This window comes from Salvelinus sp. IW2-2015, unplaced genomic scaffold (genome assembly GCF_002910315.2).
Source record: "Salvelinus sp. IW2-2015 unplaced genomic scaffold, ASM291031v2 Un_scaffold1045, whole genome shotgun sequence".
Lineage (NCBI taxonomy): Eukaryota > Metazoa > Chordata > Actinopteri > Salmoniformes > Salmonidae > Salvelinus > Salvelinus sp. IW2-2015.
Window position 1 is genome coordinate 122,161 of NW_019942700.1, and position 25,499 is coordinate 147,659.

Genomic DNA, 25,499 nt, shown 5'->3' on the forward strand with positions numbered 1-25,499 from the left:
AAAGAGAAATTACAGTCCATCATTACTTTAAGACATGAAGGTCAATAACTTCAAGTACAGCCGCAAAAACCATCAAGCGCCATAATGAAACTGGCTCTCATGAGGACCGGCACAGGAAGGAAGACCCAGAGTTACTTCTGCTGCAGAGGATAAGTTCATTCGAGTTATCAGCCTCAGATTGCAGCCCAAATAAATGCTTCAGAGTTCAAGTAACAGACACATCTCAACATCAACTGTTCAAAGGAGACTGTGTGAATCAGGCCTTCATGGTCAAATTGCTGCAAAGAAACCACTACTAAAGGACACCAATAAGAAGAAGTTACTTGCTTGGGCCAAGAAACACGAGCAATGGACATTAGACCGGTCCAAATTGAGATTTTTGGTTCCAACCGCTGTGTCTTTGTGAGACGCATAGTAGGTGAATGGATGATCTCTGCATGTGTGGTTCACACCGTCAAGTACGGAGGTGGTGGTGTGATGGTGCTTTTCTGATGACACCGTCTGTGATTTATTTAGAATTCAAGGCACACTTAACCAGCATGGCTACCACAGCATTCTGCAGTCTTACGCCATCCCATCTGTTTGTGCTTAGTGGGACTATCATTTGTTTTTCAACAGGACAATGACCCAAAACACACCTCCAGGCTGTGTAAGGGCTATTTGACCAAGCAGGAGAGTGATGGAGTGCTGAATCAGATGACCTGGCCTCCACAATCACCGGACCTCAACCAAATTGAGATGGTTTGGGATGAGGTGTACCGCAGAGTGAATGAAAAGCACCCAACAGTTCTCCGCATATGTGGGAACTCCTTCAAGACTGTTGGAAAAGCATTCCAGGTGAAGCTGGTTGAGAGAATGCCAAGCATGTGCAAAGCTGTCATCAAGGCAAAGGATGGCTACTTTGAAGATTCTCAAATATAAAACATATTTTGTTTGTTTAACACTTTTCTTTTGGTTACTACATGATTCCATATGCGTTATTTCATAGTTTCAATGTCTTCACTATTATTCTACAATGTAGAAAATAGTAAAAATAAAGAAAAATCATTGAATGAGTAGATGCACAGGGCCCCACTCATTTTGTTATAATTTTTTGAGTCACTTAAATAGCATAAGAACACGGCATAAGCAATAAAAAAATTGGTAGAATTGCAGAAACTGTAAAATGTCCCACCCCCTCGCTCTATGCTAACTTTGCCACCGCTGCTGAAAATAATCATAGGGGAAACACTGAATCATGGCGAAAGTGCAAAGAGAAATCCAACCTGTAGGTCCTCTTACACAAGTCACATTCATGGTCATGGTAATGAAATCCTGCAGGTATCTGTGGAAAAGCTCTGTCTGGATCTCATTGTCCGCTATCGCAATGTAGCGGCCCAGAGGAGTCTTCCCAAAAAACTCCTCCAACTGCCTCTGACTTTGGCCTGTCAAACAATTAGGGAAACAAAAATTAAATTGTTAACAGTGCAATGCATAGGTTACACCCCCCCCCCCCCGCAGATGTGTTCTGATAAGCTACTACCTTCATGTTGAAGAGCATAAATCCAGAGCTCATTCAGGTAGTCCTTGATCCTCCAGCTGAAGGGCATGATGCAGCTGATATTCTTGTCTATTGGGATGTTATTCTGGACCAGGAAGGTCTTGGACGTAGCACTGGGACAAGGGGGGTTTGATTTACAATGGAATTACATTTAAAAAAAATGTAATGCAGGGGAGTCATTTCCCCCAGAAAATTGTCGATTCCCAATTCCTATCAGTAGTGGGAATCAGAATAGATTCCTTCATGAAGAATCGATTATTTTTCAAGAATCGATTCCTGCCACTTTAAAAATGGTACTTTCCATCAAATTTCAGGTTTTGTGAGTATTATTATTTTTTGTTGGTTTTGTGCAATTTTGATAATGGCACATGGTTCAGGTAGAAAATGTATATTTTCTATTCCAAAATTGCTTTAAATAGCTATAAATAGCAAATACATATTATTATACTTGTGTGAACGTGTTTTGTACCGCTTTTGCTATGGAATCAACTCTTGGAATCGATTTCCAAATCCAGGAATCAACTCTTGGAATCGATTTCCAAATCCAGGAATCAACTCTTGGAATCGCTTAAATATTTCTGGATATTAAGAACCCTAAGAATGGGGCACTGAGACGTCTAGCCTTGGTGCCAGTCTGATTCTGTTTCAGACATAGCAGGAATAGAACCCAGGCTAATGCATTCCAGAGAGTTGGGATTCCAATTCCATTTAAATTCAGAAAGTAAACCAAATTCCAATTCAACATTTTCCATATTACCATCACCTCAAATTACCATCACCTCAATGGGAACGAGAAGGCATGTGTATGGCTCAAACACGGAAAACAAAATGGAATATAACGATAAAGTTCGGAATGACACAATTTAATGTGTACAACGTTTCAAAGACCTGCGTCACGATACTGAGAGCTTTGATGTTTTTAAAAAGGACGTATTTCTGTGTTTCTGGAGCCTTTGTTCACGTTTTATCCAAACTGCAAAATAAACCTGAGGAAGTCTATCGCTGGTGGGTTAAGTTTCTCAAAACTAAGTGACACTTGGTAAAAAAGAAAGAAAAGAAAGCTAACTTGTCCTTTAATTTAGGTTATAGACCAGCCATGGTGAGTAAATGAATGTCAATAGCCAATATCCTGCATAGAAGATCTAGAATAAGCGCAATGAACATTTCTAAGTAGCAGAGGCAGGCACTCTCAGAAGATTTGGTTCTGGGTGCCGAGACGAAGACCATACAACTGTACGTGATTAATATATCGTCCAATTAAAAAAATATATTAAAAAGAAAACATGTTACATTTTCACACTGAATAAGACCATACAGAAGACAATGCTCCTCGTCACTGAGGCCACTTACTTGTTGTCCACACTGGAATAGGGAAAGGGAACATCAAGTAGTTTATCGTCCCCAAAGATGTCTAACCACAACTTTTTAATTGGCTCTTCAGAGTTGGTGTCCAGCAGGAGGTCTAGATTACCGTCACGGTCAATGACTGAGACCAGCTGTGCCAAAAGTGGAATGACCACCGTCTGAACTCGTTTCCATAGGGTTTGTCTGTTAATAAAGCACAAAACTAGCTTAGTAAGGCACTGAGTAAAACAGCTACATTGTGTTATTCAAATCTAGATAAAAAAAAAAAAATTCTGTCAATATTTCGACATCTTTCACAAGCATATGGATAGGGTTTGTCTCTCAATTCATTGGTGAAGAGTGCTCACTCACCTAAATGTCCCTCCCTCATGCAAGGCATCAATGTTGGACGCTTCACTAATGACCCAGTTTTTTGTTAAGTTAGTGTTTTTTTCCCGAGTTTCCAGTAAGGAGTGGAGACGTCTCTTAAGAATGCTCAGAAATCCAGCTGTTCCTTAAACGTGAATTAGAAACAGTCGGATTAAATGTGAACGGATAGCATTACTAATTTTTTATTTTTTTTAAACGGAATAACTGTTACTCAGCTCTACTACCTTGTTTTTCTTCGTTGTCGGTCAGGAGAGTCAGCAGGATCTCCACTCTCCTGGTGTTACGGAACCCACCCTCCATCTCGTCTCTGAGCATGCCCACGGCGCTCTGCACACAGCTACGCAGCAACAGTGTGGTGTCCAGGACATCCTTCCAGCCCTGCGGAAGGTAGAGAGAGCCCAAGGAAAATGAAAATGCTAAAAAAAAAAAAAACTAAATATATTTGTGCGTGATCAGTCGATCAAATTGCAGATGAATTTGGATATTACTCACGGTTTGGCCTTCACATTCCATGTCATGTTTATCTGTCCCAGTATATATGTCATCCAAACCTGCCCAAAATGTAAGAACGTTTTTGTAATTGTAAGTCAAACAAACTTTTTTTTAGGGGAAGTGTTTTACAGATTTCAGTTAGTACTTCCTGACATGGGATGAGATCATGAAATTATACTTTGTCTACTTCGCTCTGCATTTCCATCAATCACATCTATTTTATGAAGTCCTTTTTACATCAACAGTTGTAAAGCACAAAGTGCTTATCCAGATACCCAGCCTAAAACCCTAAAGAGCAAGCAATGCAGATGCAGAAGCACAGTGGCTAGGAAAAACTCCCTAGAAGGCAGGAACCTAAGAGAGAAACCTAGAGAGGAACCAGGCTCCGAGGGGGTGGGGGCAGTCCTCGTCCGGCTGTGCTGGGTGGAGATTTAAGAGTACATGTGGCCTTGGGCCTCCTGAGTGGAGCAGTGGTCTAAAGGACTGCATCGCAGTGCTAGCTAGAGATCCTGGTTCGAGTCCAGGCTCTGTCGCAGCCGGCCAAGACTGGGAGACCCATGGGGCGGCGCACAATTGGCCCAGTGTCGTCACGGGTTAGGGGAGGGTTTGGCCAGCAGGTATGTTCTTATCCCATCGTGCACTAGCGACTCCTGTGGCAGGCCGGGCGGAATGTACACTGACACGGTCGCCAGGTGTACGGTGTTTCCTCCGACACATTGGTGCAGATGGCTTCCGGGTTAAGCGGGCATTGTGTCAAGAAGCAGTGCGGCCTGGCTGGGTTGTGTTTCGGAAGGACGCACGGCTCTCGACCTTCGCCTCTCCCGAGTCCGTACGGGAGTTGCAGCGATGGGACAAGACTGTAAACTACCAATTGGATTCCACGAAATTGGGGAGAAAATACATTTAAAAAGAGTACGTGTGGCCATTAAGGCCTTATCGTTATTCAACACATTCAAGACGATCAGCGATGACCAGCATAATATGGTTATTATCTGAGCCTGGTATAGAGGGTGCAACAGGTCATCACCTTAGGAGTCAATGAGTACGTTTACATGCACACCAATCATTTGATATTAAACTGCTATTGGCAGTAGGTAGATTACGCAACAGTCATGTGAACAACCTTAACTCTGCTTATCTTAAAATCGGTGAAAGGTCAAAATCGAAGTAAACATACGCTGATTAAAAGCCCTGGTTTTCTGAGCAATCTTTAGAACTATTAGGACATATTAACACCTTAAATCTGCATTCCAGCGGTGCATTTGATCTGCGCATGTGCTAGCACCAGCCGAGAGCCTCCCTCTATAGCGCGAGTGGTGTGTTCTCGGAAACAACAAAATGTATGTCTTAGAAGTAGTTTTCATATATAAACTTCATGTCCGAACTCAGAATAAAATATGCTTCCCAAAGAATAACAGTCGCTGAGGTAGAACGTTTATTTTGATTGCCGATTTTCTGCATTTATCAGTGTCATCAGGTAGCCTGATTTCAGATGTATCCATCTAAACAGGATAGACAAACTATTATATTAATCTGACTATCCACAATAATCTCATACACTCAGTGTCAGAAGGATTTTCATAGCAGGTCATTTACATAATCACACACAGCTTCTTTTTTTATTTTTTATTTTTTACCTTGAGGCTGATCCTGCTTTTCCTCAAACAGTTGACAGATGGCAAGGTTCCGCAAGACTCTGATATCTGACACAATATCTTTGGATCTTCTGAGGTCATCAATGTGAACGGACCTCCAGGGGCCTATTGGTAGAAAATGACCAATAGACTTTTATTGACACTTTCTGATTCCATGTTATAAATTGCATTTTTTTTTATCACAACAGGCTTTAAAACGGTATTGATAAGATCATCTCACCTCCATGAAATCCAACAAAGGAAGTGCCGCTGTCCAATCTTAACAATTTGGTAATGAAGTAGACAAACACCTTGCCTTCAATCTCCTCATGTTTTGATTTGTTGATTTCATTAATGGCAGAGTACCTGAAAACAACAAAACATTTTCTCAGACAGTATTTCATTTAGTTTACAGATATTTATGAAATTAGATCGACCCTAGTTTTCATTTATTTACAGATATTTATGAAATTAGATCGACCCTAGTTTTCATTTATTTMCAGATATTTATGAAATTAGATCGACCCTAGTTTTCATTTATTTGCAGATATTTATGAAATTAGATCGACCCTAGTTTTCATTTATTTGCAGATATTTATGAAACTATATTGACTTTACTTTGCAGATGCTATGACACTTGCATTGTGGGATGCTTCATCCAAATCTGACTGAATAATGAGGAGTTTGTTGCTAGATGCATCTCCAGGTGTCAGAAATTCCCTAGGGGGGAAAAAAACTATGTTAACTGGAGAAAAAAAACAACACTAAATATAGGATTTACAGACCTAAAACATTGAAAATAAGTCAACCTGATCTTCTTGCGGAAAGAGAGCTCTGTGTCAAATTGCTGTAGTGACAGGAGCTCTACATTGTGCACCACCTCCTTCAGAGGTCCAATATCCGATTCTGTCAACAGTCTGGAAAATGTCGTCACCTGGGGAAGTTAAGATATAAAATTAAGGGGTGGAGAAATAAGAAGTAAAATGTACTGTTCGAATTCAACTACGACTAAATTACCTCTATGAAGCAGGAAGGGCTCTGCTCAACCTGTTGTGTGTGACAGACAAAGTCAGCCAAAGAGCTGTGCTTTCTCTCTTCATAGTAGAACCTGGTCAGATGGTCGATCTCCACTTTAGAGAGTCCTGTGCAGTCCAGCCGAGCCACAGAGTCTGGAGTGGCACAGTTCACCAGGATGAGTTTGGCCTCATCTAGTACTCTTCTTTGTTGGTCTGGGATGTCCATGTCTCCCCTCTGTTTCTCTGTCACTTGACGAACCACCGAGGCACACGTGTCCGCATGGAAGCCAATGAAAACATCAGGAGGTTGGTACTTGTAGGTCTGTGGTGCAGGTGAGCTTTGTTGAAGATCTACAAACTGCCCAACCCATCTCTCCAAGTCCGCAACAATTTCCCTTTGTTCTTTACTGAGGACAGTATGGATATCCAGGTAATGTTTCTCAAGCCTGTTGATGAGAGGGATTGGAAACTGGTTGTAGACCACTTCTTTATCCTCAATGACAATGAGCCTGAAGTCTTTGTGAACTCTGCATTTGACACGATGTGTTCCCAGTCCCAGGTCAACGTACTTTTGTCCCCCTAAGCAGACGTAGTATTGGTTGAGAGCATCGTAGAGACTTTCGTAGAGGTTCTGCAAGTTCAAGAGCACGACGGTTCGACCGGTTTCCATGCAGATCTTGACTCGGTTGATGTTGCGGCAGATCTGGGTGTACTCTTGGTCCTTGGGGAAGCTGGACCCAAAGATAATCTCAGGCTGGCAGCTCTCTGAGAAAAAGGTCTGCTGGAGGATCTGTAAAGCGGCGTAGTTTTTGGTCAGTAGCAGCAAATAGCGGCAGTCTTCCTCCTGAGCTGAGAGGTTTTGTCTCACAAGCTCAATGGCACTGATCCTCTCCAGATTTGGATTGATCTTAAGTGTTTCGGTGAAGACTGTGACCGCGTCCACATCATCTCTTCCACTGAAGTTCCTCAGTACCGCCTCCACAATCTTCTCTGCACTAGGGATCTGCTCTGAGGCCTTGGTAATTGCGAAAAGCATCTTGATTAAGCTGTAGTAGTCACGCAAACCAAAGAAACCTTTCCCCTGTTTACGGCAGATGTTTAGGTAGGCCCTGGCAAAGGGTTGGAAGAAATCCCTGACCTTCTCCAAAATCATTGTGTCAGACGAGCATATGCCTTTCGCACTCTCAATCAGCTCCTTCTCGTCAGGGTCACCGCGTGAAACAAAGATCCCTCTGTTCATCTTCGCGGGGTCCAAAGCCCAGTTGGAAATGGCAATGAATCCAACCTTCTTGTGTGGTAATGGCTCATCATCAATGCATCCCTCTTCTAGCAGAGGATGGAGGGTTTTCAGGGGCATTTTGGGGGAGTCCTCAGCCAATCCAATTTCATCCAGCACCACCACAGATATGTACTCCTTCAGGTTCTTTCCCTCCTGGAAACGAGCACATTGCTTGAACGTGTTGATGATGCCCGCTGGTGTGGAGTGAGGGCTGCACTGGAAGGACACCAGGTGAATCTGCTTCAGCCTTTTGTAGAGGTCAGAGTGTGCAGCTTGACCCTGCATGGCGTCTGCCACCAAGGTTTTAGACAGCGATTTAGAACTCCCAGGTTTCCCCACCAAGAAGAGAGGGATTCTTAGCTCAATGCAGATGACAATCATGAAGACGTTCTCTTTCAGAGCATTGTTTCGTGCAATTGTTTCCCCCAGCGGCACTCCACTCAGGAAAAGATCCTGCATGAGTGAGATTTCCTGCATCACCTTCAATGGGGTGTATATTCCAGTGAGATACTTGCAGATATTTTGTCTGTACTCGTCTTTGTTTTCCAAGCAGGCGTGGTAACACACGCCCACTGCCATCACCAGAGACCACAAGACCGGATCTCTTCGGATTTGTTCACGCCTCTCCGCATTTTGATTTCTCTCAAACTCCCACAGATCAGCAAGTAGCATCTTATGGTTTTTGTAAAACCAGACAAAAGCTTGCATGCAACGCTCCACATCCCTGAGACTTACAAAGCTACATTCATCTTTCCTTTTCCGCATGTACCTCTGTGAAGCCGACAGGACATTCGTGATCCAACTTGCGTATGTCACATTGATCATGTTGGTCTGAACCACCCTCTTGACAATTTTCTTGATGTACATATTTTCAGTGTGATCATTGAGCTGTCCGAAGTCCCACACCAGAGGGATCATGCTCGGGGGCAAGGCCTGGACTCGGTACACCAACTGGCGGAGAGGGATGGACCCCAGCTTTTCATCTGTCTCTTCAGCTCGGACTCTGTATCCTAGGCCAGCTGACTCCAATCTGTGAATCATCTCATCTGTGTGTTTTCTGTAAGGGTTGCATGCAGCAATGATTTGCAAGCCACATTGGGATTGCAAAGGTTCTCCTTCTACAGTATGATCACATATGACCTCCTTAATACTGCTGAGGGCGTCTGTTGTGTTGGCTTCATCAAAGAAGAGAACAGAATCAAAGCCGTAGCTTTGTTTGTTGTGATGAGCAATGGCTTCCGCCTCTCTGACATTGGTGTAGATCATGTCTGAGCTAGTTCCTCCGTGCACTTTGACTAGCTTCATATTCTGAGTGGTCACGGCTCTCTTCTGTAGTTCACAGAGGAAGTTGATGAGCCTCGTTTTCCCACACCCCGTCTCCCCCATGATCACAACAGGGATGCTGCACCTGAACCGCATGAGAATTGCCAGCATCTTCAATATATTGTCAGTTGTAAGCTCATACGTTTCATCAGGATCAAGATGCTGTTGGATTCCCATAACATTGCAAATGCATTCGATTTTATCCTGTCTCGACAGTTCATCGAAATCAATGTTGAAAGGGACTCTCTGTAGCGTCAGGCCGTCAAACAGTTTTTTGGTCATGATGTTTCTTTTGATCACACTCCCTGTGGATGGATCAATGGCGTCTACCCAGTTTTCTTTATTGGGCCGAAGGTGAAAGCCGATGAAGGTCATTGACATGTGGTCATCATTGAAGAAGATGTAAGGATGTGGTTCTGACTCCCATCTCTTTCTGATCCGGAAGGGTGCCAAGTCTTCCTCTCGTATTCCGGTTATCTGCTGCTTCCCAGGGCTCTGGTCAGAGATGCTGAGGGACGGTGTGGCAAAGTCCTTGGCCATCAGAATCATGAAGTCCACCACAAAGTTCTTGAATCCCTGAAGAGTGTCCCCGGTGATAGAGGCATCGCAGAAGACGGACGTCTCACAGTCTCGCAGCTGAAGGTTAAGGAACCATGTGAAATTCCTCAACTCCGCCCACGAGGGGTCCTTAATTCCACAGTACAGAAGGAGCAACTGGAGACATTTGACATGGCTCCCTTCAACTCCACTGTACATAAAACTGTCCAAGTTGATGTGATTATGAGATCGTGTCAGATATTGGTATGGTCGTTGGTAAGCGTCACTCTTGAACTCCTGGTCATCCATAAGTGGGTCTTCAGGCTTCGTAATGGAGGGATCCTGTTGCATCCTCATTTCCAGCTCTAGAATCTCATTGGGTGGGCGGCAGAAGACGTTTGGGAACACAGCCGGGAAGGTAAAGTTGACAGGTGCTTTCTGTGAAGAGAAGAGGAGAGAAGTGTGATGAAGAAAATCAAGAAATACATGTACATTGATTACAGTCTCTGATAACAAATGAACATTGGATAGTCTTTAAAAAAAAGCATACCAGTGTTGGTTCATTTCTGTGCTGGTTTACGGTAGACTGTAGAATCTCAATCACATACAACTGCTTGTTGCTGCATTTCCACATCCTTCCCTCAGAATCCATCAAATAGCCCAGGACCAGCAGTTTAAACAGACATTCATCAAGACCCTTCTGTACCTGTTAAACGTTGCATTAAAAACAATGAGGGTAAAGGAATTTACAAAAAAAGACTAAATGTAATTAAGTTCAAAGTAGATTCAAGCATATCAATCATTTCTGTTGTTATATGCCCGGGTATACAATACGATTTCACTCCGATTATTTTTGTAGACAAACTTTCATGATTGTTGTGAAGTCCTATGATCGTAGTGTCGGGTTGGGATGTTATTGCAATCAGATGAAGGACATTGACGTCCGAAACGATTTTAACTCGAATCGGATATATATGAAGCATCAAGATTTTAAGTGTGAGCGAGAGTCACGCCTATTCCTACCAAATCCTCCAATCATAATCCACAGTTTCGGTAGTTGACTCATGACCTCACACAGAGCGTATTCAGCGCCAGCCATGGCCATTAAGGACCAGTAACCGTGAGAATGACACAAGTCATCAATTGTGTGTTTTGCCTTGCTGCTCAGCACACGGTACAGCAGTTCAGAGGGTCATCAAAACTCCTTACCTATCAGTTGCTCAGCTTTTGTCTGTCCAGGAAGCACGATTTATTGTAGTTCCACATCTTTTACAAGTCACTGTTTGTATTAAAATAAGTGTTTGATGTGAAAACATCATAGCTCAAAACTAAAAGGCTCGCAGGCAATTCGCACAAATGATTGTTGTGGGAAATCGCCAGGAAAACGATTTCCTAAAGCCGACAAGGCAAATTCTCAGGTGCCTGTTGAACCCCTACCGGGGATTCATTTGCTGTGGACTTAGCTTACAGAATTTATTAGGGGTATTCTGTTCATCATTTAAACAGGAATATTGGCGGTTGTTGATTTTAATGGTGCACGTAAACGGCTTTTTCAAAAGAAGATCATAACTAGGAAAAGGGTTATTGTCTGCAATAAACATGATCAATAATGTTAATCAATAATGTTATAATAATCAATTTCAGAGGCACAATTTCCCCCCACATGAGAAAACCTAACTAGCTTTAATAAATACCCCCCAATATAATTACCGTAGATGTGACATCAAAATGGAAGATGGTCAGCTCTTTCTTCCCAGGGTTGTTGAGAAGAGACTGAAGAATGACATTTTCGTCAACCGTTGGCTTGATCAAGCGAATGCATTTCAGCACTGTAGCATTCATGAAGACGTCCTTCAGTTTTTCAAACAGCCTCTTGATATAAAGGGATTTACCTGAAAGGGTCAACAACACGTTATTATTGAGAGGAACCAAACAAGCTGAAGAGTGAGGCATTTTAAATAAAGACAAATGAGTCAAACAAACATCTTCAGGAGCAACATGTAGCAATTTAGTGACCGTTTCAATTCCCTTGTTGTTCAAAAAAACAAAACAGCTTATAACTATCTGACCTAGCTTAGCACTAGTTCCTTACTTTATCATAACCCTAAAACAAACATCTGTAAAGGGATGTGTTTGAAATAATTGTTTTTGTATTACTTATTAGTGTCAAATGATGTTCAGGAAATTAAACTGTAACAAATTTCTGGGGGGGGTAGCCCCAACCGGGACTTAAACCCTGGTCCAACAACTGCCAAGCCAACACCTTAACCGTCCAAACCTCTTGATGAGGTCGCTAGACGTTGGGTTAAAGTCACTTCAATACATGATTTACTTCTGCAGACATTATCTACATATTTGTACTAATTTACAGGCAGGAAATGTCGACAAAATATACTGACCAACTCCTGCTCTTTCGGACGACACAACTCCAACAAACTGTCGGTCTTTGAACACAGCAGCAGCACTGGTCTGATCTGCTGGGACTGTATAGTGTCTGCTCAGGTAACGCTGAATCATGACCAAGGGTTCCTGGGGGACCATGTGTAACCTGTACTGGCTGAAGGCTGAGGGAAGGTAGGTGTGCTCTCGATCCAAACTGCAGATGATCACAAGCCTGTAGTCTTTCCGGCACTGCATTGCGATACTCTTGAAAAATCTCTCCGTTTTGGAGCTCACTTCATAACTCAGCTGATCCCCGTAGAGCATGGTGTAGATCTTCTGTCCTCTGTAGCCTGGGGTGAGGCAGCGTCTGAGGAACAGCTCCACTTGCTCAAAAGGTGTGGTAGAGTTACACAGTAGCACCTCATCATACGTAGGCAATGGCTGACATTCACTGCTCATGTAAACGGAGATGCAAGATGCCAGGATCTCGTCGTGAGGGCAAACAATAAGGTTTGGGCTCCCAATAGCTAGGCCCCTGGGCAGATCCCTTTGAATAGGTTTTTCGTTCCATTTTTTTGGCAAATATTTATATTCCTTTTTGTTGGCCAATATTTCTAAAAATCGTCCGAAGCTTCGGACATCAAGAGTGTCTGGAAGAAAGTTCTTCATGTCTCTCATGTAAGCATTCCAAATCAGATTAACTTTTCCTGAGCCAATTTCTTGTTCGATGAGACTCGGCAGGTTATCGGATAGAGCACTCAACTTCACCATAAAATCTGGACTTCTCTCTCTGCTGCTTGACACTTCAACAAAGGTATGAAATTCAATTTCCTCATTTTGCTCCGATTGTATGGTGAGGATCTCACTTTGCAGTGCATGGAGGGACTGTCTCAGATCAGAGGCTGTGCAGTTGGGTTTGACGAACGACAGCATCATGAGAACTTGGTCTTCAAAATCATTTTGCTGAGTCAGCTTACTGCACAGGTAGACTATCTGCTCTGCATTGTAGTAGTTCAGGTAGTAATGGTGGGATCTCTGTTTGTCCATAAAGTCATTCCAGTACTTCAGACACTTCTCCAGCTTCCTGCACAGCTCCGGAAGCTGATCCACGATGTTGCCCTCCACCGTAATCACACTGACAACACTGCCCAGGTTAAAGTCCATGAGGATGTCAGCCTCCTCACTGAGTGAACTACAGTTGATGTTGGCTTTCCAGTTCCGGAACAGGGGGTTCCCAGCTGTAAACAGGGCAAGGAATGCCACAGCCAATCTCTGGACACTGGCAAAAACCTAAGAAAATGAACACAAAAGTGCTTAATTATAACTGAAAATATCAAATGTTCCTTGTAGTTAAACTAAGGCACAACAACATTACAAATAACCTGCCCAGGGACTGCGGTTGAAAATTAGCCGGCTGGCTAAAACCGGCACTTTTACTGAAACGTTGATTAAAGTGCACTGTCCCTGTAAAAATAAAACAAACTCAAACTCAAGTAGTATCTGAAAACATTTTGAAATACTGAGAGATTTACCTCTGAAAAGTGGTTCACCTCAGACTGGTCCCCTTTGCCAGACATGAGCATCAGTTTGTTCTGCAGCTCCCTCAGGTCCTCCAGTGAGTAGGAACGCATCTCCTGTTCCTCACCATGTTCCTCAGAGATGTGTAACTTCAGGGCAGTCTCAAGACTCAACTTGATTGAGAATAAAGCAACACACAGAGATACATTTTAAAGTTCTTATTGATTTGAAAAACTTGGGTATGTTGACTAAATGTTTTGTGTTCTCTAAACATTCCCAAAACATGTAAGTAGATTGTGGACACATTAATTAGGATGTGGGTCATTACATAAGACCGGTTTCTTTAAAACACAACATCTGTCCAGTTGTTATGATATTTAAACAATGTTAATAAAAAATAAAAAATGCACATAATATTCCTTTAATGTTTCAGAATGAACACAGAATAATGTATCCGTGTTACTTTCACACAACATTCTTAAAATGGACGTTTCTTTACGCTTCAGGGGAAAGTCAGATGTACGCTCATTGGTCCGTTGGGCATTTTATTTGTGCATATCATCTTATCTGTGAAACTTAATTACACAAAAAAACAGTCTACAGGACTAGAACCCCTTGTGGTACTACAACATATAGGGGGTACAACATTTTGCCCGTCTGATAGCAGGTAGTTCCTAATACTTCACATGGTAATGGCATCATGCAATGGCCTCCACGCACGTTCTTTAAGATAGAACCTAAATCACATTGCAGATCTGTATCTTTTTTTGTTGTTGACGAAAATGTTATCCATACAGTATATATTACATGGTAATATTGTCTACCTTCTTTTGGTTCTGTGCACTGATGGTGTAGATGCCCTTTTTGTTGATGGCGGTTGCTAAGGAGATGGAGGACAGCTCCACAGACCCGTGGAAATCCTTCACAGTTTTCAACCACTCCAAGTGTCGTGCTGTGTCATGCTTCAAACAGAGAATGAAGTGTCGGACAATGACTGCTTAATTTAAAACGGATTATTAAAACGGTCGTAAAAAAAAAAAAATGTTATGTTAAATGTTCATCTCACCAGCTTTTTTGGGAGGTTGCAATCATTATCCAATGTTCTCCAGAGCTTCTTCATCACCTCTTTAACGGTCTGAAAACCGGAATCTTGCTTCAGTTCGAAGAGCAGTGAGGAGTATCCGTGAACGGCGTCGTGGAAACAGGCCACACGGTCCACATCAAGATCATTCTCCCCGGCAGAGATGGAGGCCAGGTCAACAAACACTTTCAGCTCATTGATATCTGTAAAAAAATATATATATATATATAATCAATGCAGATTTATTTTACAGATTTTTATGTGTTAAAGCAGCGTTTCCTAAACTCAGTCCTCTGGACCTCAAGCGGTGCACGTTTTTTTGTTTGTTCTTGCACTAAACAGCTGATTCAAAATGATCAAAACTCGATGATTAGTTGATTATTTGAATCAACTGTGTAGTGCTAGGGCAAAAACCCCAAAACGGTCACCCCTTTGGATCCAGTGACCCTAGTTCAAGATGGCCGCACGTTAGGAAACTCTATATTAGAGTAACGAAAATGTTTAACCATTAAGCCCTTTTACCTTTCAGGGCCTCTTTAACCCAGATGACAAAATCTTTTGCGTGGCCAAGTTCCAAGAGGCATAGTCTGCGAGACTCTGTGACGTCCACCAGATCTGTCTTGGCCTGCATTAGGTCGTTGTCAATCCGATCAAGGTGCTCTTCATTCAAATCTGTACTCATCTGAGAACAGAAGAAGAAAAAAACCCCTGAGAAATGTACCTGGATCCATTGTTGTTCAGTTACCACTGGTTTATGTCGTGGTGTACAACTACTAAAAGCAATTAAATAAAAGTGAATGCAGCAAACTGTTAGATTAAAAGTCAAAATGATCACTTTATACACACTTAATCCTAGCTTGATTTGAGTAATGTGCATTTCCCACAGCTTGGCGGGAATATTCTATTAGGATTGGCCGGTGTTGATTATTATCAAATAAACACCCGGCAAAAAAAATTATATTCCACAGCTAAGAAGAAATTCCAACCAAAAAAAGTACCTAAATAATGTACGTACAATATCCATTCACAAAACCCACCTTAATTGTGAAATTGTTAGGTTAGATTACTTGTTGGTTATTACTGCATGGTCGGAACTAGAAGCACAAGCATTTCGCTACACTCGCATTAACATCTGCTAACCATGTGTATGTGACCAATAACATTTGATTTGACTTTATATTCATTGGCATCAATGTTAGCTACAAACGACTTTACTATCTACACAAACCAAATATTTTAAATGCAAGACCAATGTGGACAGAGGAGGCAGATTAATTTAGCTAGCTAGCATTCATTTACTTTTGACAAGCTCTGTCATGTTTTTTGCCACATTTGGTTTGTGGTGCAGGAGCCATATGAATCACCTCGGTCTAGACAGCTACAATGTTGCCAAGAGGTGAAACTGAACGTCAAACATTACCACATGTTCCCTCTGATCTGCTGTTTCAAAAAGTTAATAAAAAAAAACGTAATTGGCATTGTTAAAATAGATTTTTGTAACCTAGATAACTAGTTCGCTAGCTAGCTTCAGTGGATGTTCACAGAATCTTTTTTATTATTTAACCTTTATTTAACTAGGCAAGTTAGTGAAGAACCAAATTCTTATTTACAGTAACCGCCTACCCTGGCCAAACCCAGACGTCGCTGGGCCAATTGTGCGCCACCCTATGGGACTCTCAATCACGGTCAAATTTGATGCAGCCTGGATTTGAACCAGGGACAGCTGCGCCACTCGGGAGTAAGGAGACAATGAATTATTTCAATTGAATACTTTTCTACTGGCAAATGTGTGCGTTAGTATTGTTTTCTGTGGCAACAGCCATGGTGTATGCGTTATATAACTCAGAGCTCTGTTGAGTCCTGCGGAACTAACCCACTACATGCTAGGTCAGCCCCTCCGCTGCGTGTCGGGGAGCGCTTCTCATCAAGGGTTATTTACCCAGGACTCCCCCTGCCCTCGTTGATTATCCCTTATTTCACACTTAGGAGTAAATCTATTTCACTATGGGTTTGGAGTAAAATCATGCAAAAACAAAAAAAAGGGAGTTTTTCACAAAAATGTAGACAATTTAAATTCAGAAATCAGCTCCTTACAATGTCTAGCAGTGTCTGTAGGGCCTTGAAGTCGCCTTGAAGATTTAGGGTCTCCTTGACCTTCATAATAACTTGAGCAGACTTCACAGCCAAGTGAAGGCCATGGTACTGCTCAATCTGCTGGACCCTTTCCTTGATCCAGTGTTTGTTATCTGACTTGTTAAGTCTGCACATAATGTCCAAATCCATTGCCAGCTTTTCATATTTGCCCTTGTAGTCATTGAAGAGGATATCAACCTTTTTAAGCTTGAGACTGCCATTCTTCAGGCCTTCGTAGTTCTTCTTGTATTTAGTGTAGCAAGGTCTAAAAATACCATTGGTTACCTCCTTTGGTGTTACCAAGGAATCAAATTCAGAAGCAAAGTCTTTGGTCTGTTTCTCCCACAACATCTTGAATATGTGGCTGTCTCCAAACATGTGCCAAACATCTGCCATCTCTCGCATGCTCTGATCAAGATCAAAGTACGTAACCACACCATGCATTCCAGAGGAGGGCTGGTCAAACGGGTGAACCTTCATGAACTGGTCCAAGGTCATGTCCTCAATGTTGGTCAGTTGTCTCTCTTCCATGTCCCCAAAATGAACTGCAAATGGCACATAAAAACAGTACAAAATGTTGCTATTACAATCAGATTCTCCCAGTCACACACACACACACACACACAGTCTTGTACAGCTAACCTTGTGGGGACATACAATTCAGTCCCATTCAAAATCCTATTTTCCCTAACCCCTAACCCTAACCCGTACTCTTACCCTAACCCTAACCTTAACCCTAACCCAAAAACCTAAACTTTATCCTAACCCTAAACCTAACCCTACAACTAACCCTAGCTCCTAACCTTAATATTTAACTTAATTCTAACCCTAACACTAATTCTAACCTTAACCCTAAACCCCCTAGAAATAGCATTTGACCTTYTGGGGYCTAACAAAATGTCCCCAGCTGGTAAATTTTTACTTTGTTTACTATTCTTGTAGGGACTTCTGGTCCCCACAAGAATAGTTAAACACGTCCACACACACCTGTGATGTGTTCGTTTAGTTTGCGGCTCATGGTGAGCAAGATGTCCACCAGCTCCTTCTCGTGGCTGACAGCTCTAGCCTCCTCAGACCTCAGGTTGAGGAGCGTCTCCACAGAGGCACGGCTCTTGCACTTCTCATTCAAAGACAGACAATCTGCATTGAGATCCAAACAAGGATATCACAGCCGTTAATGTCATTATAATTTACCCATTTCATCATGAGCAGAAAAACAGAGCCGATCACAAGCCTTAAAAATAAATATTTATTTAACCTTTATTTAACTAGGCAAGTCAGTTAAGAATAAATTATTATTTACAATGACGGCCTACCGGGGAACAGTGGGTTTAACTGCCTTGTTCAGGGGCAGAACGACACATTTTTACCTTGTCGGCTCAGGGATTCGATCCAGCAATCTTTCAGTTACTGGCCCAACGCTCTAACCACTAGGCTACCTGCCGCCCCCAGATAGAACACACAACCTTCCATTACCTATCGCCATCAGCTCTGTGAAAGTATCTGTCTTTCCTAAGATGTCGTTGAGAAGTTTGATCTTGATGCTTCCGTCGATCAGCCGGTTACAAATGACTTTGAAGGATGAGATTGCTTCAGTAATTTTGACCGTGGCCTCTTTAGAGAGTTGCTCGATCAGCTTGTCATCAGCACCTAAAACGACACGCAAAGAACGACACACGGTACATTTTAAGTGTTTGAATGGATGAAGTGTTTTGAGCTAGACGATGCTTAATAGGAAAGTGTAAGTACCATGTAGTTCAAATATATTCTTGGCTGCGGTCCAAGTCATGAGGTGTTGGAAGACCACCTCGTCCTTGTTTCCATGGTTATCACTTGGCCAGGTTTTCTGGATTATGGCCGTGATGAGTTTCCCAAACTTCCTGTTAATCTGAAACCGCTCAAAGAGTTTCCCCTCTGATTTACTCTGTGAGAGAAAAAATCATTCAAAATTACATTAGTTCAAGATTGTTTTCCATTTGTAATGCAGCACGTGCATATGCCTATGCTGAATCATTCAAGTAACTGCCAAAATAAAGGACCCCCCCCCCCCCAACATAGTGTTTAATAGGGTGTTGGGCCACCACCAACCGCCAGAACAGCTTCAAAGCACTTGGCATAGATTCTACAAGTGTCTGGAACTCTATTGGAGGGATGTGACACCATTCTTCCTCGAGAAATTCCATCATTTGGTGTTTTGATGGTGGAAAACGCTGTCTCAGGCCCCACTTCAAAATCTCTCATAAGTGTTAAATTGGGGTTGCGATCTAAAGACTGAGACGGCCATGGCATATGATTTACATCGTTTTCATGCTCAACAAACCATTCATTGACCCCCTCGTGCCCTGTCGATGGGGGCGTTGTCATCCTGGAAGAGACCACTCCCATCAGGATAGAAATGATTCACCATAGGCTGAAAGTGATCACTGTGTATTTATTGGCATTTACCTTGACCTCTAAGGGGTTGAGTGGAGCTAAACCATGCCAGGAAAATGCACTCCACACCACAACAGAGCCGCCAGAAAACCTAATTTACTCAAGTGTTTCCATTATTTTGGCAGTTACCTGTATTTATTACCAGCAAAAAGTATTCCTGTAAGCATTAAGCCCCAACAAACATCTTACACACATTTTCTGTTCATTTAAAAAGTGGATGCGGAAATATGAGGATTTAAAAAAGTTTCCATTTGGACTACTTGAGGAGTACTCATACCTGGCACAACGAGGGGACAGCTTCAAGAGCACATTTCTCAATACTACAAGTCACATTAGGATGACAGTTATCCAGTTCCTCCATCTTGGAGCAGTATATCTCTATTTGATCCAGAGAGGAGATCTGAAAACGTGTTTAAAAAAAATCAAAACATCTCCGCCGGACACAAATAATAATAAGAGAGTTAAAATCAGTGCTCTTTGTAGCAGTTCCACACCTGTTTAAGTTTGCCCTCTAAATCCGTACAGAAAGTTTGTCTCCATTTCTTGGTGAAATCCACATTTACAAAACTGAGAGAGATGATGCTATTCCACATCTGTGAATCATAACCAATAAGGAGAGCATGTGGTTAACAAATTAACGTACAATAATACCTTTTACTTTTTAAATTTAATTAAAAAACTGCTATAAGACAACATACAGCATTAATGAATCTGACATTAACTATTTATTTATATATTTATTTAGCATGTACGATACATTATGAAACTTGTGGTGTATGACCCCTTTAAAATGTCTTATAAGAGAAATCCTGACTAAATAGCAACTGTTTTGAGTCAGTTGAAATGTTACCACAAAGACAGACGTAATCCTTATTATAATACGATATAAAAGGCTCATACATGCATACAATGTTTTGTCATACGCGTGGTGGCTGACAGCCAATCAGCATTCAGGGCTCGAACCACCCAGTTTATAATATATTARTTTTAATGATATTATTACATGCGATGTAACACAGCCATGTAAACATAACATGGACACACCTGCATGCAAGTAAAAGGTTACCGCATTAACAATGTAGCTTAAATGTACATTGTAGCTTAAATGTAGCTTAAAAAATGCGTGGCCCATAATACGTGCAATTAAAAAGTTAAGTAATTCCCTCACCTTGATCTCTGAGGTATCGCGTAACTTGTCTTTGAAGGTCATGCTGATCCAGGATCTGACGATATCGATTGACTCGGACAGCAGCCTCAGATTCTTTGAACGGATAGCGTCTTCTCCCACGTCACATGTCTTAAAAAAAAAGACATTTTCAAAATGACATTTTTTTTTTTTTTAAGTTAGAAAAATAAACCGTTTTTTAAAATCTTAAATCACATATATCTCTGAAAATGATTGCATGACTCGTGCAATCGTCTGAGGGATCACAGATATCAGGTTAGGATTTTACTCTTAGGAAATACAGAACACACAAGGATTAGTTCAAAACAAGTAAATCACATCCATTTGTTTATAAAAAGTGATAAGAAAATGTGATTAAGATTTCGATATTTGATCAATTGTATGGTATCCTTGTATACAAGCCACTAATAAATATGACAACCAGGTTACATGAACAACCCCCATTAAGTCTAATACTAGGAACACACTATGTGATTTTAAAGACACTGGTGCCAATGGTTTAAGTTTAAAGACACTGGTTCCATTACCTCAGAGTCAAGACTGCTGAGGATATATCCTAGTATGTATTTAAGCAATAAGCTCCTGAGGGGGTGTGGTATATGGCCTATATAGCACGGCTAAGGGCTGTTCTTACGCACAACACAGCGCAGAGTGCCTGGACACAGCCCTTAGCCGTGGTATACTGGCCATATATCACAAATCCCCGAGGTACCTTATTGCTGTTATAAACTGGTTACCAATGTAAATTAGAGCAGTACAAATGTTTTGTCATACCCGTGGTATATGGTCTGATATACCACGACTGTCAGCCAATCAGCATTCAGGACTGGAACCACCCAGTTTATAATATATATTTTTAATGACATTATTACATGCGATGTCACACAGCCATGTTAACATAACATGGACACTGCCTGACATTAGGTTCTTCAACAAGTGAATTGTTCAAAATCATTCTAATACCGGACGGTATATTGCCAGCATTGCTTTATATATTGTTGTTGTGAAAGAGAACGGTCAGGTCATCAGGTTGTTTTTGTCACAGAGAATGTGTTCTCCATAACCTTCCTGATTAAATAATGGTAACAGTAATATCCTTTCTACATACCTTGGACTGGGAAAAGTTTGACACTGAGACTAACAAGCTCACGCAGTCTACAGGGACGGCTGTGAATTTGGAGGATCGGCCTCCATTGCATATCTTCTTAAGCAGTTCCACTGTTGTTGCCAAGCACTCACTCCCATAACCATCATTGAAACAACTGCAAAAAAATATATATGTATAGTTTAACTGTCATCAAAGAAACAAAACGGACAATATTGAAACAAACTCATGAGACAAGTCAAATCACCTGTACTTTTGCTCTTTAAGATGCTTTTGAATATGTGAAAGAGTGGCAGTGAAATTCTGTAAGGCATGAAAATAACATTTAAGTTAGTACCATTCTTGGTGCGTTACCTTAGTACAATACAAATGTCTTCAACTCACAGTAGTGATTTTAACTCACCCTGTTGTTGCTGCTGGATACACTCACAGGAGCCTTCACAGTAAAAACAACAAGCATGTCCAGGAGCTCAACTCTGACGATGGAGCTGAATTCTGCCAGATCGTCTACGGTCAGTAGACACATCCAGGAACGGCTCGCTAGTCTGTCCATCTCCACTAAATGTCCATTGGCTTTAATGAGATTCAACATTGTTCTAAAAATGGAGGAGTTTTAAGGGTTATTAGCAACGTCGTCCCACCCCAAAAGAAAAAAAATGTAAGAGGACTAAACTAAGCTAAGTAAAATATTCACTTTTATCTGGTGATATAGTCACCAGGGTTGGGGCTAATTACATTTCAATTCAGTGAATTCACTAGGCCTAAACAGATTCTAATTCAAATTTTCCTCAATGCTTTTATATGAGAATAAAAAAAAAATGAGAATTTCAGTTTACAGCCTGAATTGACCGAATTGAAATGGAACAGACCCCAACCCCGATAGTCACAAATATTTGCCTACGTGAAATGGGAGAGAAATATGGTACCTGCTGTCCTTGCTGGTGTTGGTCACTTTTTGCAGACCTGCCCAAGTATTTTGCAGACCTGCCCAAGTCTTGCAACTTGGTGTAATTGTGACAGGGATTGGTTCAAAGGGTTTTGAGGAACCTTTGAGGAGATGGAGCATGGGAATCACTAGAATCCCCTCCTCCTTCGCAATGTCTATCAGTTTCTCCAACAGATCTGGCAATCTGTTTAGGAGAGAAGTAATGTTAACAACAGATCAGGTAATCTGTTTAGGAGAGAAGTAATGTCTATGTGACACGTAAAGACATTTATGCCTAGACTACATGTTGAAGCCAATTACAACAATGTGGACTAGAAACACGCAAAACCTATTTAGCATGATGCTATTTAAAAATGTGCCTATCAATTCACACTGGACTAGGACGAGAATAATGCTTACCCTCCAGCCAATCAAAGACTGTCAATAATCTACACATTTTGATACAACGGCAAGCAGTATTAAACAGTATTAAGCAATAGGGAACAATAGGGAACGTTGATTGGTCAGTGAGTGGTCAGGCCCTCATCACACCTACAACTTATGATTGGTCAGTGAGTGGTCAAGCCCTCATCACACCTACAACTTATGATTGGTCAGTGAGTGGTCAAGCCCTCATCACACCTACAACTTATGATTGGTCAGTGAGTGGTCAAGCTCTCATCACACCTACAACTTATGATTGGTCAGTGAGTGGTCAGGCCCTCATCACACCTACAACTTATTTATTCATCAAAACCTTGTCATGCCACCGGCAGCTATTCCGCCCATGATTCTCACTGTGAAAATATCTCAAATATATCTGACACTCCTGGACCTGAATCGCTAACCCCAGTATCAAAGGGAAAATTAAAAAAGAAAACACTAACGTTCAAAAGTTTGGGGTCACTTAGAAATGTCCTTGTTTTTGAAAGAAAATTTTTTTTTTTGGTCCATTAAAACATCAAATTGATCAGAAATACAGTGTAGACATTGTTAATGTTGTAAATGACTATTGTAGCTGGAAACGGCAGATTTTTTCATGGAATATCTAGATAGGCGTACAGAGGCCCATTATCACCAACCATCACTCCTGTGTTCCAATGGCACAGAGAAATGAAGGCTATTCCATGCGAGAAATTGCCAAGAAACTGAAGATCTCGTACAACGCTGTGTACTACTCCCTTCACAGAACAGCGCAAACTGGCTCTAACCAGAATAGAAACGAGTGGGAGACCCCGGTGCACAAATGAGCAGGAGGACAAGTACAGTAGAGTGTCTAGTTTGAGAAACAGACGCCTCACAAGTCCTCAACTGGCAGCTTCATTAAATAGTACCCGCAAAACACCAGTCTCAACGTCAACAGTGAAGAGGCGACTCCGGAATGCTGGCCTTCTAGGCAGAGTTGCAAAGAAAAAGCCATATCTCAGACTGGCCAATAAAAAGATTAAGATGGGCAAAAGAACACAGACACTGGACAGAAGAACTCTGCCTAGAAGGCCAGCATCCCAGAAAGTAATCAGACCCCTTGACTTGTTCCACATTTTGTAGCCTTATTCAGAAATGGATTTAATCGTTTTTTCCCCCTCATCAATCTACACACAATAGTGCATTGTGTCCCACCACACTGCAATCTACACACTGCATTGTGTCCCGCCACCCACCACCCGTCAACCCCTCTTTTACACTACTGCTACTCTCTGTTCATCATATATGCATAGTCACTTTAACCATATCTACATGTACATACTACCTCAATCAGCCTGACTAACCAGTGTCTGTATGTAGCCTCGCTACTGTATATAGCCTCACTACTGTTATTTTTCACTGTCTTTTTACTGTTGTTTTTATTTCTTTACTTACCTATTGTTCACCTAATACCTTTTTTGCACTATTGGTTAGAGCCTGTAAGTAAGCATTTCACTGTAAGGTGTGTAGACCTGTTGTATTCGGCGCACGTCACAAATAAACTTTGATTTGGAATACCCCATAATGACAAAGGAAAAAATGGTTTTTAGAAACGTTTGGAAATGTATAAAATAAAACAATTAAATATCACATTTACATCAGTATTCAGACCCTTTGCTATGAGACTCGAAAATTGAGCTCAGGTGCATCCTGTTTCCATTGATCATCCTTGAGATGTTTGAGATGAGATGTTTCTACAACTCGATTGGAGTCGTGTTTCTCAATGAGTTGAAAGCATGTGAATGCATCCAACCGCTATTTACAACTTAACAACTGGTAATTACCACCTTTCCATTTGGTTATGAATGCAGCATTAAACCAACAGCCTTCTGGTCCGTCCGCCTCTATATAACCTGTAGGGAAATGCAACTACCACTGAGTTATTGAATTGTATGTGAAGCCTCCCATCTTTGGTTTCGGCCAATAGCTGAGAAACTGTAATGTTAAAACAATGTACTCACTTTTTGAGAAGTACGACGGGTTGTGTAAAATCTGTCCAATACTGCAGGAACTCGTCTTTAGGCAGGTTGGGCAGGCAGAGAGCAAAGCATAGACCAGCAATTTCTGCTTTGTCTAGTTGGATCTCATAATGTTTACACATATACAGTACAATCACAGCGGCCTTCATTTGGTCCTGAATAGTGGGACTCTTTCCCTCTCCCTTCTTCACCAGCTGAGGAAGCACACTCTCCAGAATGAACTGTTTCAGCAGCTTTTGAACCTTGGAGTAAAACAGAATGTTAGAAGACTGTTTAAGACATTTGTAAACGGCAATGCATTTCTTTCTCATCTATTTAATCACTGTAAAACAGCATATATTTTCCTATTAATAATTTGGCATAACGTCTATGCATTATCGCACATCTATGCATTATCTGAATGCCATTATGTTTATTTAACAATTATTTAAAAATAACTCACATCTTTATTTGTTTCTTGTTTTTTCATATTCTTGTTGGTGCCTGCATACAATGACCGTTTCCTGTAAATCTGTTCAAATTGAATCAGTCGTTTCATGAAACAATTGAGTTGAATGTCATTCCAGCTGTGAAGGAGTTCAAAAATAGTCTGAAGCATTATCTTCCCTGCGATTTCTCTGCCTTGGATTATTCTTTTGGACACATCCTTGGATGGCGAGGCACAGATAATGTCATCATACTGATGCCAAGCCCCTGTGGTGGGGCAGGAGGGGAGGGGTGGAGGAGGGGTGGGGTGG

General features: G+C 41.6%; 1 pseudogene; it reads right to left on the reverse strand.

The window, feature by feature from the left end:
• LOC112069536 (E3 ubiquitin-protein ligase rnf213-alpha-like) overlaps positions 1 to 25,499 on the reverse strand; it is a 96,510-nt pseudogene that overhangs the window by 46,045 nt on the left and 24,966 nt on the right.